We start from the raw sequence: 16593 nt of genomic DNA on the forward strand, positions 1-16593 counted from the left end.
CCCAAGTGCGCTCTGCCAGCCTCCCCCCCCCTCGATCACCCACGGCCCCAGTGCCTCCGCCAGACCTCACACCGCTCCCACGAGGTCCCAGTGCCCCCTGCCAGGCCTCCGCCAACCGCTACCCCGCCCAGTGCCCCTGCCAGGCCCCGCCCCGCTCACCGGCCCAGTGCCCCCTGGCCACAGGGCCTGCCAGGCCCCCGCCCCGCTCCACACGGCCAGTCCCCCTGCAGGATCTCCGCCCCGCTCACCCGTGGCCCAAGTGCCCCTGCCAGGTCTCTCGCCCGCTCCACGCTCCGCGCGGCCCAGTGGCCCCCTGCCAACCATCCGCCCCCCTCCCAGTGCCCCCTGCCCCTCCCCGCCCCAACTCCCACACCGGTCCAGTGCCCCCGCCAGGCCTCTCCACCTGCTCCCCGCACCGCAGTGCCCCTGCCAGGCATTCCTACCCGGCTACACATACACAGCCCAGTGCCCGCCTGCCAAAACCTCTGCCCCGCTCACCACGGCCCGTTGGCTCCTTGCCAGGCCCTGCCCCGCTCCCTGGGCCCAGTGCCCACCTCCAGGCTCCACCCCTCACACCATGCCCAGTGCCCTCATGCTGAGACACCGCTGCCCCACCCCCACAGCCCATGCCCTTCTGCCAGAGCCCTGCCCCACTCCCCCGTGGCGCAGTGCCCCTGCCAGGCCTCTGCCCCGCTCACCGCAGCCACAGTGCCCCCTGCCAGGCCTCATGCCCCGCTGTCCCATGCCCAGTGCCCCCTGCAGGCTCCACCCTGCTCAACACAGCCCATGCCCCTGCTGAGACCCGCTAGACCCCCGCCCCACGGCCCGGTGCCCCCGCCGAGCCCCCACACCCCTCCCACGGCCCAGTGCCCCCTGCACAGGCTCCTACCCATCTGCTCACGAGACACAAGCCCATGCCCCCTGCCGAGCCCCTGCCCCACTCCACCATGCGGCACAGTGCCCCCATTGCCAGTGCCTCTGCCACTGCTCACCCGCGGCTTCAGTGCCCCCCTGCCAGCCCCTGCCCCGCTTCCCCATGGCCCGGTGCCACCTGCCAAGGGCCATCTGCCCCGCTCCCACAGCCCAGTGCACCCTGCCAGCCCCCTCTGCCCCGCTCCCACATGGCCCAGTGCCCCCTGCCAGGCTCCTACCACTGCTCATCACAGCCCATGCACCCACTGCTGAGCCCCTGCCCCGCTCCACCCCATGGCCCATGCCCCCTAAAGTTAAAACTGCCCCGGGCAGTGACTGAGGCAGAGCACCAATTCCACTGGGCCCTCCAAGGCTGTGCAGGGTGGGGCTGGCTGCGAGCCGATGTGGCTCCCTGGTACTCCCGGCAGCACGCTGAGGCCTGCTCCCTGGGCAGCGCGTGCTCTGCCGCAGGATGGTGGGGACGAGAACACTCACCCAATTCGTGGCCCTCTGCAGGCTGAGAAGAGCCGGCGCTGGATGCGCATGCGCCTGCCCTTCGGTGAATCCCCATCTCGGTGACGCAGGAAACAGGTCGCCCAGAGTCTGGGGAAAACAGCACGTGACAGGTCTGCTCGCCCAGTGAGCTGGATGGGGGCAGTGGGTGTCCCCGGGGCAGCGCTGGGGCGGGGGAGGGGGAGCGGGGTGTGGGCACAACACAGTGCTTGGGGGCAGCGGGTGCTCCGGGGTTTAGGGGCAGTGCTGGGGGCAGCGGGGTGCACGGGGTTATAGGCATGCTGGGGGGCAGCAGGAGAATGAAGGTATGGGGCAGTGCCTAGGGGGGCAGCAAGAGCTGCCCGAGGGGGCAACAGGGCAGTGCTGGGGGGCAAGCGGGTGCCTGGGCAGTTATGGGTCATTCTGGGGGCAGTGGGTGCTCGGGGAGGTTGGCACACGGGCAGTGCTGGGGGGCAGCAGAGTGCCTAGAGCGGTGCTGAGGGTGGGGCATGGAGTGGTGCCATGGGCAATGGGGACACAGGCATGCTGGCAGGGGCAGGCAAGAGTGCCCAGGCAATGGGAGGCCACGGATGGTGCCTTACGGCAAACTGGGGGGGCCAGGCGCAGGCCGGGGGGCATGGGGTGTACCGGGGCAACGAGGCATTGCCTGGGGGCAACAGGGGGTGCCAGGGCAATAGAGGGCTCAGGGCAATGCGGGGGTCAGCAGGTGCCCAGCCAATGGGCCGGGGTGGTGTCTGAGGCAATGGGGGGGCACGGGGGCTGCCTGGTGGGACAGATGGGGTGCCGACAGGGGGCACGGGGCAGTACTACGCGGGGGCACGAAGGGGCCAGGGAATAGAGGAGCACAAGCTGGTGCTGGGGGGCAGCAGGGTGCCAAGCCAAAGAGGGCATGGGTGTGCCTGGGGCAAGGGGGCACGGAAGGCAAATGGGAGGCCAGGGGCAGTGCTAGTGGGGGCACAAGGGGGGCACCGGGGGCAAATGGGGGGCAAGGGGCAGTGCTGGCGTGGCGAGACGAGCAACGGGCAGAACGTGTGGAGGGCGGGGAACCGGGGGCCAATGAGGCAGGGGCAGTACGCTGGGGTGGACCAGGGGGCACAGGGCGGACCTTGTGGGCAGAGCGGGGGGGCCCCAGGAGGCAAATCGGGGGACGGGGCAGCGCTGAGCCGGGACGTGTGGGCCAGGGCGGGGGGGACCGGGGGCAATGGGGGGCAGGGAAGTGTGGAGGTGGGCCGGGGGGCGGGGGGAGGACCGGCAGACGTGTGGGAAGGGCCGGGGGACCAACGGGGGCAATGGGGAGGCCCAGCTGGCCCTGGGCGGTGGCCGGGGGGGAGGACATGGGCGGACCCGTGTGGGCCAGAGCAGGGGGCCCGGGGCAATGGGGGAACCCGGACGCATGCGCCTGGGGTGCCGGGGGGGGAGAGGCACGGGCGAGACCGAATGTGGGCAAGGTGGGAGGGCCCGGGGCAATGGGGGGCAGGGCAGGGTGGCCAGGGGGGGGGGAGGCAAACGGCGACGTGTGGCAGGGTGGGGGGCCCCGGGGGCAATGGGGGGCAGGCAGGGGTGGCCGGGGGGGGGAATGGCACGGGGCGGACCGTGTGGCAGGGTGGGGGCCGGGCAATGGGGGCGGGCTAGCGCTGGGGCGGGGGCCAGGGCACGCCCAGGGGGGCCCGGGTCTTCACCGCGGGCCGGTTCCAATGGCGGGTCCCAGGGGCGCAAGCGCTGCGGGGCGGGTCCTACGCTCACCGGCAAGCCCCGAGACCATGGAAGTGCCAGGGGGTTCCACCCCCCACATGGCTCAGGGCCGGGGCGGGGGCAGGTGTTGACCGAGGTGCAGCGTGGGGGAGGGGCGTTACCGGTGGGGGCACGTTCCAGAGGTGCAGTCTGGGGCGGGGGGCGCCGTTCCAGTGGGGGGCTCGTATCCAGAGGTGCAGTCTGGGGGCGAGGGGCACGCGTGGTTCCAGTGGGGGGGCTCGTTTGCAAGAGGTGCAGTCCGGGGCCGGGGGGCGCGTTCAGTGGGGGGGCTCGTTCCAAGAAAGAGTCGGGGGCGGGGCGCGTTCCAGTGGGGGGCTCAGTCAAAGAGGTGCAATCATGGGGACGGGGGCGCGTTCCAAGTGGGGGCTCCGTTCCAGAGTGCAGTATCCGGGGGCGGGTGCGCGTTCCCAGTGGGGGGGGCTCGTTCCAAGAGGTGTCCAGTCGGGACAGGGGGGCGACGCTTCCAGTGGGGGCTCGGTCCAGAGGTGCAGTCGGGGGCTGGGGGTGCGATTCCGATGGCGCGCATGAGGGGAGCAACGTTCCAGTGGCGCACTATGATCTCTCCTGGAGGGGTTTTGGCGACACATATGAGGGCAGTAAACTAGTGGTGCTACAGTGATGGGACAAGGGGTCAGCGCACAACTGTCTCAGCCATCGGAGCTGCGCCGGCCCTGATCGTCAGAGCGGTCGGCAGCCGTTCATAACGTGGCGGCCATCTTATCTATTCACTTAATTTAAGGGGTGCACGTGCCGGTAACATTTAAGAAGGATCTCTGCTCTGTTCTATTATATAACTAAACATTGCATATGAAATAAACAAGGTTTTCCAAAAAATGTTTAAGAAGCTTCAGTTAAAAAATTAAATTAAAAATGCTGTAAGAAGCTTCATTTAATAAATTAAAATGCTGCTCTTACGCTCGTCCGGTCTTTGGGTTCTTTCACTAGTCGCAGTCACTAGTAGCTGCGGCCGTGACCCACCAGACCGGCAGGGCTGAGCGCTCCCAGCTGCTTGTCCCGGGTCCTGCCCTGCCCACGTACTGGTTACCTAACCTCTCTCCTGGTTCGAGCCCACTTCTCTTCCTCTCTCTGCACTATCTGAGGTTGGGAGTGCAACTGAGCACAGGCTGGGTGAAAGTCTGGCAGATCTACACATGAGGAGGGGGCTTCAGGTTGGGACAGAAAGGTCGGGTGTGGGGGGTGCAAGTCAGGGCACAGGAGGGGTGGCGTTCAGCGATCAGGCACGAGCTGGTGTTGGTAGGCGTGCAGGGGTCAGGCAGGACTGGGGTGCAGGCTCAAAGCAGAGGAGGGGCGTGGGGGTTCGTGAGTCAGGGCAGGGCTGGGTGGTGGGGCTGGACTCTGTGGGATGCCCCAGCCCCTGCCCTCATGCTTACTGCAGGACTGGAGGGATATGCCCTCAATTCTCACCTCCTTCCCAATCCCCCACCCCTGCCTCTTTGAGCAGCGGAACACATGATGGCAGTAAACTAGTGGTGGCTACAGTGATGGGACAAGGGGTCAGACGCACACTGTCTCAGCCATCGGTCAGCTGCCCGGCCTGATTGTCAGAAGCGGCTCGGCAGCCGTTCATCGGTGTGGCCAGTCTTATCTATTCACTTAATTTAAGGGGTGCAACGTGCCGGTAACATTTTAGAAGGAGTCTCTCTCTGTTCCTATTATATAACTAACTATTGTCATTGTAAAGTAAACAGTTTCAAATGTTAAGACTTCATTTAAATTAAATTTAAAGTGCTGGAAATGCTCCTTACGCTGCCGGTCGGGGTTCTTTTCACCTAGGTCGGCAGCAGGCTGAGGGGGCTGGGCGGCGGGGACCCCAGGAACCGGGCAGTGGTGGCGGCTCAGCCAGCTGCTGGTCTGGGGTCCTGGCCCCTGCCACGATACATGGGTGATGGAGCGGTACCCTTCCTTTCTACCTGGTTCGAGGCCATTCTCTTCTCTCTCTTGCACAGTGCTGAGGGTGGAGTTTGCACTGAGCCAGGGCTGGGTGAAGGTCTGGCAGGAAGCTAAATGAGGGAGGGGCTCAGGGTTGGGACGAGGTCGGGTGTGGGGGTGCAGGGTCAGGGAGAGGTGGGGGAGGTGCTGGCGGCGGCGTTCAGGAGTCAGGCAGAGTGGGTGTGTGTGAGGGGGCAGGGTCAGGAGGGACGTGGGGTGCAGGCTACAGAGCAGAGGGAGGGCATCCGCGGGGGTGGGGTTCGCAGGAGTCGGGCAGGGGTGAGGGGAAATGTGGGGGCTGGGTTGGTAGTGTGGGCTTCCCGAGCCCCCTGTGCCTCAAGGTGGCTCACGCAGGGGACTGGAGGGGATATCGCGCCTCATTCACCTTCACTTCCCCAATGACCCCTACCCTGCTCCTTTGACGAGCGAGCCAGAGTGCTTGCGGTTCCCCTCCCTCTCCATGGGCCACAGGAGGAGAGGAGAGGGGCAGCACCAGCATGCTGGGGGGAGAGGCAGGGAGGAGGAAGCTTGGCTGCCGGGGGAGGCTGCCTTGCAGCAGCAGCCGGCAGGACCAAGCTTCTGTCCCCTGCCCCTGCAGGAGAGAGCAGGGGGCGGAGAAGAGCAAACCGGGCTGGACAGGATTTTTAAGGGCACACTGCTGCCTGCAAGGGTCCCAGTCCCCAGCCCTGCCCAGCCTGCTGCCGGCCTGGGTTTGGCAGTGGGCTGAGGTGGGCCAGCAGCCGGGACCTTGGCAGGCAGCTGCATGCCATCAAAAGTCGGTTTGCGTCCCACCTTTGGCACACGTGTCATAGGTTGCCGACCCGTGATCAGAAGTGTTGCAAGCCCAGGACACACAATCCCCGGTCTGTGCAGAGCTGTCAGAAGAGCAGAAGCAGCAGGGAACGTGACGTGTCTTGGAGGACAGATTGCTGTGGGACATAGCGAGATCCAATTCACAGAGCAGCTGCAGATTGTGGAGCTCTGCTTGTGGGCCTGCTGGCTTGTCTACGCCACAAAATTAGGTCAACTTCATTTAGGTCGACCTCCAGTCACTGCAGTAATTCAGTCGGCTGTTGGTGTCCACACGATCCTCCTGCCCTGGCTGCGTGTCCTCACCAGGAGCACTTGCACTGACTGAAGTGGGGCATTGTGGGGCACTGACAACCTAGTGTGGACACTCTGGTGCCCCCACCCACCCTGCCATTCTTGTTGCTTTGTCTCTGGCTCAGAGCAGCAGCACTCTGAGAGCTGGGGGCGCTCCTAGGGGAGCTGGGAGCCTGGGCTCCTAGTACCGGGCAGCCAGGCTCCCAGCTGGGAGCTCTGAGGGGAGCTGGGAGCCCAGATCTCAGGGCTGGGCAGCAGCCCTGGAGCTGTGAAATTGACAAGAATGCCCGTTTCACCGCTGGTAGGCTCCTTGCTGTGAAACAGCTGGGTGGAGGTGTGATGGAGTAGGGGCTGTCTGTGTGGGGAATGGGAGAGCAGGGGATGTCTTTAGGTGAGGGACAGGATTTAAGCCTGTAACCTGAGCCAGGTAAGAGGGAGGGAGTCAGCACCTTTGCCCGGGAAGGGGGACAAAGGAAGAGGCCGGGTGGAGGGAAGGAAGTTTAGTTTCGGTTTTGGGCTGGGTGGTTGAAATTCAGGGGGCTAAGGTTCCAGGACTCCAAAGGGGCTTGGTTGAGGGGTCCTGGCTGAGCCTACAAGCTCTGCTGTAACCTGTGTTCCTGTTGTCCAATAAACCTTCTGTTTTACTGGCTGGTTAAGCGTCACTGTGAGTCCCAGGAAGAGGGGTGCAGGGCTGGAACCCCCACAGGAGGGCTCCCAGCTCTGTCTCTCAGGGATGGGACAGGCGCCAGCTGCGAGCCTCAGAGGGTTCCAGTTGACAGCAGGGAGCCTGTTGCCCAGGAATGACAGCCAACAGCGGACGTAAGTAACGCGGTGTCTATACAGACGCTGCGTTGGCCTAACTACACCGACATACGCGCTCCGCCTCTTGTGAAGGTGGAGTTATGTTGGCGGAGTAGGCCACTTACTTGGGTGGAAGCAGCATTGTAGCCTAGACACTGACATCATTAGGTCAATGTAAGCTGCCTTACGTGTAGCCTGAGAAACAAACACCTGCAGTAACCCCAACACTGGCACCTGCTCCAGCTGCAAAGCAGCTGGCCCGAACACTGTCCTGGGGCAGAGACGGCCAGCGAGGGGGCAGCTCAAGCTGGGGAGGGGGCTTGGAACGTGCCCAGTGGGGGCAGTTGGCAAAAGATGTCAGAGGAGGGGGGAAGGAGAAGAATCTAGATACTGAGCTACCGGCAGAACCGGAACTGGGGGCAGAGGTGAGGTTGTCATAAACAGATAGTGGGACTTGACGGAACAGAAGTACTTTATATCTCTTTTGACTGAAAAGGGTTAATCAGTTCAGTGAGCCTGGCTGTCACTCGACCAGAGGACCAATCAGGGGACAGGACACTTTCAAATCTGGAGGGAGGGAAGTTTCTGTGTGTGCTCTTAGTTTTTGGTTGTTGTTCACTCTGGGGGCTCAGAGGGACCAGACGTGCAACCAGGTTTCTCTCCAATCTCCCTGATACAGGCTCTTATAAATTCAGAATAGTGAGTACTAGGGAGATCAGGCGAGTTAGGCTGATGTTTGTTTTCTTTATTTGCAAATGTGCATTTGGCTGGAAGGAGTTTAATTGTGTATTTTGCTGAAAGGATTTTAATTTGTACTTGTATACTTAGGCTGGGAGGGTATTCCCAGTGTCTATAGCTGAAAAACCCTGTAAAATATTCCATCTTAAATTTACAAAGATAATTTTTACTGTTTTTCTCTCCTTAATTAAAGCCTTCTTGTTAAACCTGATAGGTTTTTACTTCTGTGAAGACCCAGGGACAGGGTCTGGATCACCACGTATGGAATGAGAAAGAAAGAGGAGAGGGGAGAAGAAGGTTAAAATTCCTCTCTTGTCATAATTACTGTCATACCTCAGAGGAGAGCCTGGCAGAGAAGCAGAAAAGAGAAGGAGAGGAGAAGGTGAATTCTTCCTCTCTTAAAGAGATTCAAGAGATTTGAAATCGAAGATACAGATCATTCAGAGGGAACACAAGAGGAGAGGGCACGAGAAGCAACGTATGGGGAAAGGGTTTCTTTACACTTAGTGTAGATCCAAGGTCTGGTACTTGGGGTTTCCCGAAGCAAAGGTTGTTGGGGGACGAAGTGTACAGGCAGAATTACCTGGTTGGTGACACGCTACAGCTAGCTAAGTAATTGAGCTAGAGAGATTTCATGCTGGCACCCACTTTTGGACCAAGTTCAGGTGGATATAACCATGACGAAGGTATAAAGACAAGGAGGAAAACAGAAGCCCTGAAGTAGCAGCAAAGAGAGATAAAGATTTAGGTTGGGAAACAAAACACGAGCTGGTATGTATGCAGAGATCCTGTAGAAGAAGTAGAGGAAAATAAACATTAACTGTCTGGAGTACAGTCAAGGAAACCATGACGAAACAAATAACGGTGAAAAACTCTCACAGCTGGTTAGATGAAAGCAGAATCTGAAAAAATACTGAGAAGCCCACTCCATAGGCTTAAAACTTGCACAAGAGAATGTCCGAACAGTTTTGGAAGAATAGAGTCCACAGATGCTAATGTGAGAATAGGGCATTGTGTACACACTGTGAAGAAACAAACCAACGCGGACTCTAAAGTGCACTTAAGCATCCCCCACCCTCTGGCCTCCTGCACTCTGTCCTCAGGTAACTCACAGACTTGGTGTTTCTTGCTCTACCTGCTGCCTCTGTCCCCATGTCCCCCTCTCTCCTCAGGTGGCTGCAGAAGTTATGCCTACGAAACTCATCTGCACCCTGTCGTAGCTCTACTCAGATTTAACTTAACGTATAAACTGAGAAGCTAGCATGAAACCCCCCAATGTAATTACCAGCTTTATCTGATATCGTCCAACAATCATGCATCTGAGTGCCTGATAAACTCTCTGGCTCCCCAAACCTTTACCCTGGGGGACCAAACTCAGATGCCCAGCCCCAACAAAGGAAATAACCCACTTCCCTCTGCCTTACTTCCTCCCAATACTCCCGCCCATGGGGAACAGGAATTCCCTGCTTCAACCTTGAAACACCAAAACATGCGAGACGATTCCTTCCCCCCTCTCTCTCCCCCCCATGCTTCCTAGAAGACAGACCCGCAAGAGATCCTACCCCGTTGCCTGAACTAGAAATAAAATATCAACATCAAAAAGAAAGCTTTATATAAAAAAAAGAAAGAAAAAGACATAAGAATACTAACTCTGTATCAAATAAATAACAGGGCTATATGCTATAAGAAATATGAATAAATTCGATCAAAAAGAGATCCAATTGAAACATGCCAGCAACTCACACATGAAATATCAAAAATACATAATAACCTTTTTTCCTGTGTATCACAAACTGGAACAGAAGGGTAAAAAAACTGGAGATAAGAAAAGCCTCTTCCTCATAGCCAGAAACAAACAGGAAACGAACACACCCAAATTTCCTCTCTCATGAAAAATCACAGTTCCTCAGGTCCCCTGTATAGGAGTTTGTTCCCTCGTAACACCTTACAGGTAAAGAGAAACATTAACCCTTATCTATCTGTATAACAACGCCCCAACCCAGCTAACCCGGCCCCACAGCAGCTACCACCCCCCACCAGGATCCCCCAGCAGAATATCCCCCCCCACTGGACAGCCACTCTCCCACCTGTCCCACAACAGACAACACGCAGATCTCCCCTGTCGCCCCAGCAAATAACTCCGGGGAGACTTCCCCCTCTCCCCCCTCCAGAACTAACCCTGCCGGGAACCCGCCCCGAACAAACCTGCCTGGGAACTCCCTCCTCCCCCCCACTCACAACCTCCTGGGAACACCCACCCCGGAACTACCCGCCTGACTCCCCCTCACCCTCCCATAAGCCAACCCAATGCTGGAACCCCCCAGAAGCTAACCACCTGCCGGAGAGACTCCCCCTTCTCACCCCCAGAACTAAGCATGGCCTGGACAACCCCCCCTCCCCGAACTAACCCGCTGAACTTCCTCCTCTCCCCACACCCATCACACATCTAACCTGCCTGGAGTCCCCCACCCGCCTCACAACCCTGCTGGGGAACCCCCACCCCGCAAGCTAACCCTCGCCTGTAGCCACCGCCAGCCTCCCACTGAGCACACAGGGTCGCTCTATTTCCTGCCAGGCTGCGGCGTGACGAGAGACTCAGAGCTCGGCTTATCAGCGAGAGCTGGGCGGGACTTCCCCGTGGCCCGCCCCAGCTCACCTCCACTCCACCTCCTTCCTGAAGACTACTTAGCGCCCCCAACACTAGTCCCTACACAGCCTAGTTTGCCTAAATGGTTGCACCCGCCCTGCTTCTCCTGCACTGTCACTTCCCCTCCGTTTGTCATTTTCTCAGAGGGAGGGGCTACCTCCTCTCCCAAGGAAAAGGACAGCACCTTTGCCCTGAAGACACCCCTGTATCCCCCTATGGGGTCGAGTCCTTTCCCCGCATTTGCAGTGTCAGTGGGAAGTCATTTTGGAGTTGGAAAATCCACCGTGGAAGCCATTGTTATGCAAGTGTGCAGGGCCATTCATCATCTTCTGCTATGCAGGACTGTGATTCTTGGTACCTTGCAGGACATAACGGGTGGATCTGCAGCAGTGGGGGTCCAGAACGGCAGGGGGCGATAGGTGGCCTATCCCTATTTCAGCACCAGAGCACTGCGACACAAAGGGCTGCTTTTCTGTGTTTATATAAGTGTTGGTGGGACACTTCACCAACACCAGTGTGGGCTGGCCAGCGAAGGTGTGTGGTGCACACACCTTTAAGAACAGAAGGCTGTTCACAAAGCTACAAGCAGGGACTCCCTTGCTCCTGAAGACACAGATTGGCCACCTCAACTCCTGGCTCAGCAGGTGCAGAATGACAAGTGAATGCGACTAAAGGGACACTGGTATTGTTTACTCAAATGATTGGACCTCAGTGAAAAAAATCCCAATGGTTATAGCTGCCTGATCTGTTCTACAGCAAACCTGTGAGGCAAAGTGGGGAAAGTTGCCCCCTGGCTGGAGAGTGGAGGCGGAACAGGTCTCTGACGAGTTTGAACAGCCAGGCACAAGGGTTATTTAAAGAGCTCTGAGATGAGCTGTGTGGTTCAGGGAGGCTTTGGAAGAGCACTTCAACCATGAGAAAAAGAACAGGAGTACTTGTGGCACCTTAGAGACTAACACATTTATTTAAGCAAAAGCTTTCGTGGGCTACAGCCCAATTCATCAGATGCATGGAGTGGAAAATACAGTAGGAAGATAGATATATACACAGAGAACACGAAACTATGGGTGTTACCATACACACTCTAACAAGAGTGATCAGTTAAGATGAGCTATTACCAGCAGGAGAGAAAAAAACTGTTTGTAGTAGTAATGAAAACGGTCCATTTGCAGCAGTTGACAAGAAGTTGTGAGGAAGAGTGGGGGGAGTAGTTAAGAACTCAATAGCATTCGTCACATATAATTTTGACAGGTTTCTGCACCCATTTTTGGTTTATGTCTGGGCCCCAGTCTCATAGTTGACATGTATGCTTTGGCACAGGGATGGTACAAGTGCCAGGCTCTGGCAGGCAGCAGGGCCTGAGACCCCACCTGGCTGGCTGGAGTCACAGCATCAGAGGCCAGGACGGTCTGGGTGCCAGGCTCTGTGGAGCATGAGTAGGTAGCATCAGCAGAGCTTGGGGGCTGTTCTGGATAGTGGATGTGCCACGGCCCTTCCCAGCTCTGTCATTGCTTGGTTCTGAGCTGCCCCCTCCGCCCCCCGTACTTCATCATGCTGCATTCGCCACCCCCTGCCCAAGCTCCCTGTGTCTCCATGGCTGGTCCATAGCTCTGGAGCAGGGATGCCCCAGCATGGAGATAGGCCATCATTGCTTTCTGCCTGCTCCCCCATTTGCCTGCGAGGGGAGTGTTTCATCCCTGGGGCTGCAGGGACAGCTACCGCCCTCTGATGCGGAATGCCAGAGAGTCTCATGGGGCCACTTCCCCACTGCTCCTTCTCTTTCTGAGGGGAGTCACCAAGGCAGAGGTGCGAAGCATTATGCTGTGCATAGGCCTCAACTGCCTTGCTGCAGAGAGCACCCAGGGTGCTGGGTGCAACCAGGGGCTTGTATTTTCTGCCCAGGGCATTCACCCTTTGCTACGGTACTGAGCTCCAGAATCCAAGGGTTCAGGGAAGATCCACAAGAATGATCACAGGATTCAAAAACATGCCTTAGATCAGTGGTCCCCAAACTGGGGTGCACATGGCAAGGCCCAGGCCAGCCCCCACAGGATGCGAGGGAGCACCCCTAGCCCAGCTCTACCCCCAGCAGCAGCTCCACTGTGCCCCATACCCTGCTCTGTCCTCATTCCCTCTCTGCCCCTAGCCCAGCTCCACCTCCAGTCCCAGCTCCTCCCCCATCCCCAGTTCTGCCCCCAGCTCCGCTGCTGAGCCAACTGCAGTAATGGGGGCGGAGAGGGGGGTAAGGGAAGGTGTGACAGGGAAAGTTTGGGCATTACTGCCTTAGAGTGATAGACTCGAGGAGCTCAATTCAGCTGAACAAACAGAAGGTTGGGGGTGACTTGATTACAGTGTAAAGTACCAATATGGGGAACAAGTATTTAATACCAGGCTCTGCACTCGAGCAGAGAAAGGTGTAACATCATCCAATGGCTGGAATTGGAGGCTAGACAAATTCAGAGAGGAAATAAGATGTCAATTGTTAACTGAGAGACCCACGGGAGCAATTCACCGAGGGTCGGGGTGGGTCCTCCATCGCTGGCACTTGTTAACTCCAGGCTGGATGTGTTTCTAACTGCTCTGCTCTAGGAATGTCGTGGGGCAGGGCTCTGGCCCGTGTTATACAGGAGGTCAGACGAGATGATCATAAGAATCTCTAAGGCTCTCAGCTTTCATTTAAAAAAGGGGGATGTTTCTTGCCTGCTTGCTTGTGAAAAGAGCCTTGGAAATGTGACTCATGACAGCTGGAGTGCCTGAATCAGCAACTCCCAGAGAGGTCAGTGGCTCCATTCCCCTGGTGCCTGCTTTTAACAGGTTACTATTGTTAATTTGGCTAGTATGGGTTATAGGCTCGCTAATTCATCTGATAGAAGATGATAAGGTTCTTGTCCCAGAATCAGGCTACGCAGAGTTTGCAAAGGACCCTTGGGGGTATGACAAAAACTCTCACACTGAGACAAATGTAGCCTTAAAGACTTATTGAGATAAATGGCATACCAATCAAACAGTAATCCAATAGCAAACTAATCAGTTACAAATGCAGGAATACTGCTGTGCAGATACATGTGATGTTGTCCACTATAAAGTTTGGTTAATATACTCACACCCTTCCTTGATAACCTGGTGGTAAGAGACCCAGGCCCAGCCTCGCCTCTGGCATGCTAAGGAAGATCAGGCCCAGGTTCCTCAGTTCTCAAGAGGAAGGTGCAGAGCTTAGGAGAAGCTACAGAGCTAAGAGCTATCGAAGCCAACTTAGAGTCTGACCTAACTGACTTAAAACTTACAATTCAAACTAGCAGACAAACAAAGGAGCCTGAAACTCAGAAGCTTTGGCACTCAGCAGCTTAGCAAAACTGGAACTTCGAAGCTCAGAAACTTCCTTCCCTCTTACAGAGCTTGAGCACTCAGGCCCTCCTATGTCCAGACTTGGTTTCCTCACCCACAAAATGCTGGGGTACACTTACTCCATAGGCTGGTCTGTTTGTACCTATTGACGACACACACACATTAATGATAGTAGCTTGTTCTCACACCAGTTATTTCTGTCCTAAGGGTTATTTTGGCTCTTTCCATGTGGGGTACCTGGTAAGTTTAAAAGGATATGAACTTCGGAAGCCCCCTGTGCCAACCTGCTTCAACACATCCTTTAGCTATGTTAAAGGGCACAGCCATACATGGACTTCTGCTTTAACTCACCACTATCTATCTGGCTGAAAGCTCCAGACATGTCTGCTAACTTTGCCTCAGCTCAACATACAGGATGTGGCCTGTAGGGCCCTTGCGTTACAGCCAAACTACTTTAATAACAGCAACCTATAAATCTGTTATAAAACAAATAACCAAAAACATAAGAAAATAAGAATTCAATAAGAAAAGATCTATACAGGCAAGCAAGCAGGCTACACCCCTCCCTGGGGAGCAGACTCAGAATGCAAAAATGGACTATAAGGTGGATAGAAAGCTGGTTAGATTGTTGGACTCAACAGGTAGTGATCAACAGCTCCATGTCTAGTTGGCAGCTGGTATCAAGCGGAGTGCCCCAAAGGTCGGTCCTGGAGCCAGTTTTGTTCAATATCTTCATTAATGATCTAGAGGATGGCGTGGATTGCACCCTTAGCAAGTTTGCAGATGACACTAAACTGGGAGGAGTGGTAGATATGCTGGAGGGTTGGGATAGGATATAGAGGGACCTAGACAAATTAGAGGATTGGGCCAAAAGAAACCTGATGAGGTTCAACAAGGACAAGTGCAGGACTCTGCACTTAGGAAGGAAGAATTCCATGCACTGCTACAGGCTGGGGACCGAGTGGCTAGACAGCAGTTCTGCAGAAAAGGACCTGGGGGTTACAGTGGACGAGAAGCTGGAGATGAGTCAGCAGTGCGCCCTTGTTGCCGAGAAGGCTAACAACATTTTGGGCTGTATAAGTAGGGGCATTGCCAGCAGATCAAGGGATGTGATCATTCCCTCACTTCTGACAATTGTGTGAGGGCCTCATCTGAGAACTGTGTCCAGTTTTTGGTGCCCCACACTGAGAAGGAATGATGGAAAAATGGAAGAGTCCGCAGAAGTTGGTAACAAAAATGATCAGGGGGTGGAGCACTATTGATTATAAGGAAGGCTGAGGGAAGTGGATTGTTTAGTCTGCAGAAGAAGAATAGGGGATTTGATAGCTCCTTTACACTATCTGAAAGGGGGTTCAAAGAGATGGATCTAGGCTGTTTCGTGGACCAGATACAGAACAAGGAGTAATGTTCCAGTGCGAGTGTGGGAGGCTCTAGGTGAAGATACAGAAACACATTTCACTAGGAGGGCGGTTGAAGACTGGTAATGGGTTCCCTAGGGATGGCTGTTGGAATCTCCTTCCTTAGAGGTTTTTCAGGCCCAGCTTGACAAAGCCCTGGCTGGGATGATTTAGTTGGGGTTGGTCCTGTTTTGAGCAGGGGGTTGGGACTAGATACCTCCTGAGGTCCCTTCCAACCCTAATTATCTATGATTCTAATGGGGAGAATGTGTTAAATAAGAGAATTTACCATCATGCCCATGCCAGGAGCGGCCGTGCTGAATCAGAGCCATAGGACTGGAAGGGACCTCGAGAGGTCACTCAGTCCAATCCCCTGCACTGAGGCAGCACTGCGCATTATCAAGGCTAGTGGTTCTCAACTGGGGGTCCAAGAACTCCTGTGGGTCTACAAAGCCTTTCAGGGGGTCCACAGAACCCCGTTGCTAAAACCCAGAGCCTGAGCCCCAACACCTCCTGCAGAACTGAAGCTGGGAGCAGCAGGGCTGAATTCCAGAGCTCTCGCACTCCCCATAGGCAGAAGCCCTGAGCCCCTGGTCAGAGTTGGGGGGACACGGGGGTGTTTCCCCCCCAAACTATAGTGCAAGAGCAGGACAGTCCCGGAGCAGCTCCACCCTCTTCTCTCCCATCCCCGCCCCCTGGCCAGGTCGGAAGCCAGAGCTGGACAGTGCGGGACAGCTGCTGCTGCTCTGGCTGGTGCCACAGAGCCGGGACCCTGCTGATGCAGGGGGTTGAAGCTGCCTCTTAGCTCCCTTTGCTCTCACCAGGGGCAGCTCTAGATATTTCGCCGCCCCAAGCATGGCGTCATGCCGCGGGGGGGGGGGGTGCTCTGCTGCTCGCCGGTCCCGCAGCTCCGGTGGACCTCCCGCAGGCGTGCCGCCAAAGGCAGCCTGCCTGCTGCCCTCCCGGCAACCGGCAGAGCACCCCCTCACGGCATGCCGCCCCAAGCACATGCTTGGTGTGCTGGGGCCTGGAGCCGCCCCTGGCTCTCACAGCCAGTAAGAGCAGCCGGTGGGGCTGGGACCCAGCTCCGGGGCTGGCAGAGCCCTCGGGGAACAGGGCCCGCAGGGGAGCATCCCCGGCACAAAGCCCCTAGCTATCTCCTCCTACAAAGATCTGCCCTCTCACTGCACCTCGAGCTACCCCCCCGGCACAGAGCCCCTAGTCAGCCCCTGCCCTGACCCACCCCCCCCGGCACAGAGCCCCTAGTCACCCCCTGTCCTCACCCCGAGTTACCGCTGGCCTGTGCACAGCCCCGAGCCACCCGCTCCCATCGCAAAGCCCCTAGCTAAGTCCTCCTGCAAAGATCTGTCCCCTCACTGCACCTCGAGCTACCCCCTGGCACAGAGCCCCTAGTCACCCCCTGGTCCCACCCTG

General features: G+C 57.1%; 1 protein-coding gene across 1 annotated transcript in view; it reads left to right on the forward strand.

Annotated features, from left to right (window-relative positions):
* FASTK (Fas activated serine/threonine kinase) overlaps positions 1-16593 on the forward strand; it is a 419919-nt gene that overhangs the window by 214865 nt on the left and 188461 nt on the right. The window lies entirely within an intron of this gene.

The sequence above is a fragment of the Chelonoidis abingdonii genome, chromosome 2, assembly GCF_003597395.2.
Source record: "Chelonoidis abingdonii isolate Lonesome George chromosome 2, CheloAbing_2.0, whole genome shotgun sequence".
In the NCBI taxonomy this organism is placed as follows: domain Eukaryota; kingdom Metazoa; phylum Chordata; order Testudines; family Testudinidae; genus Chelonoidis; species Chelonoidis abingdonii.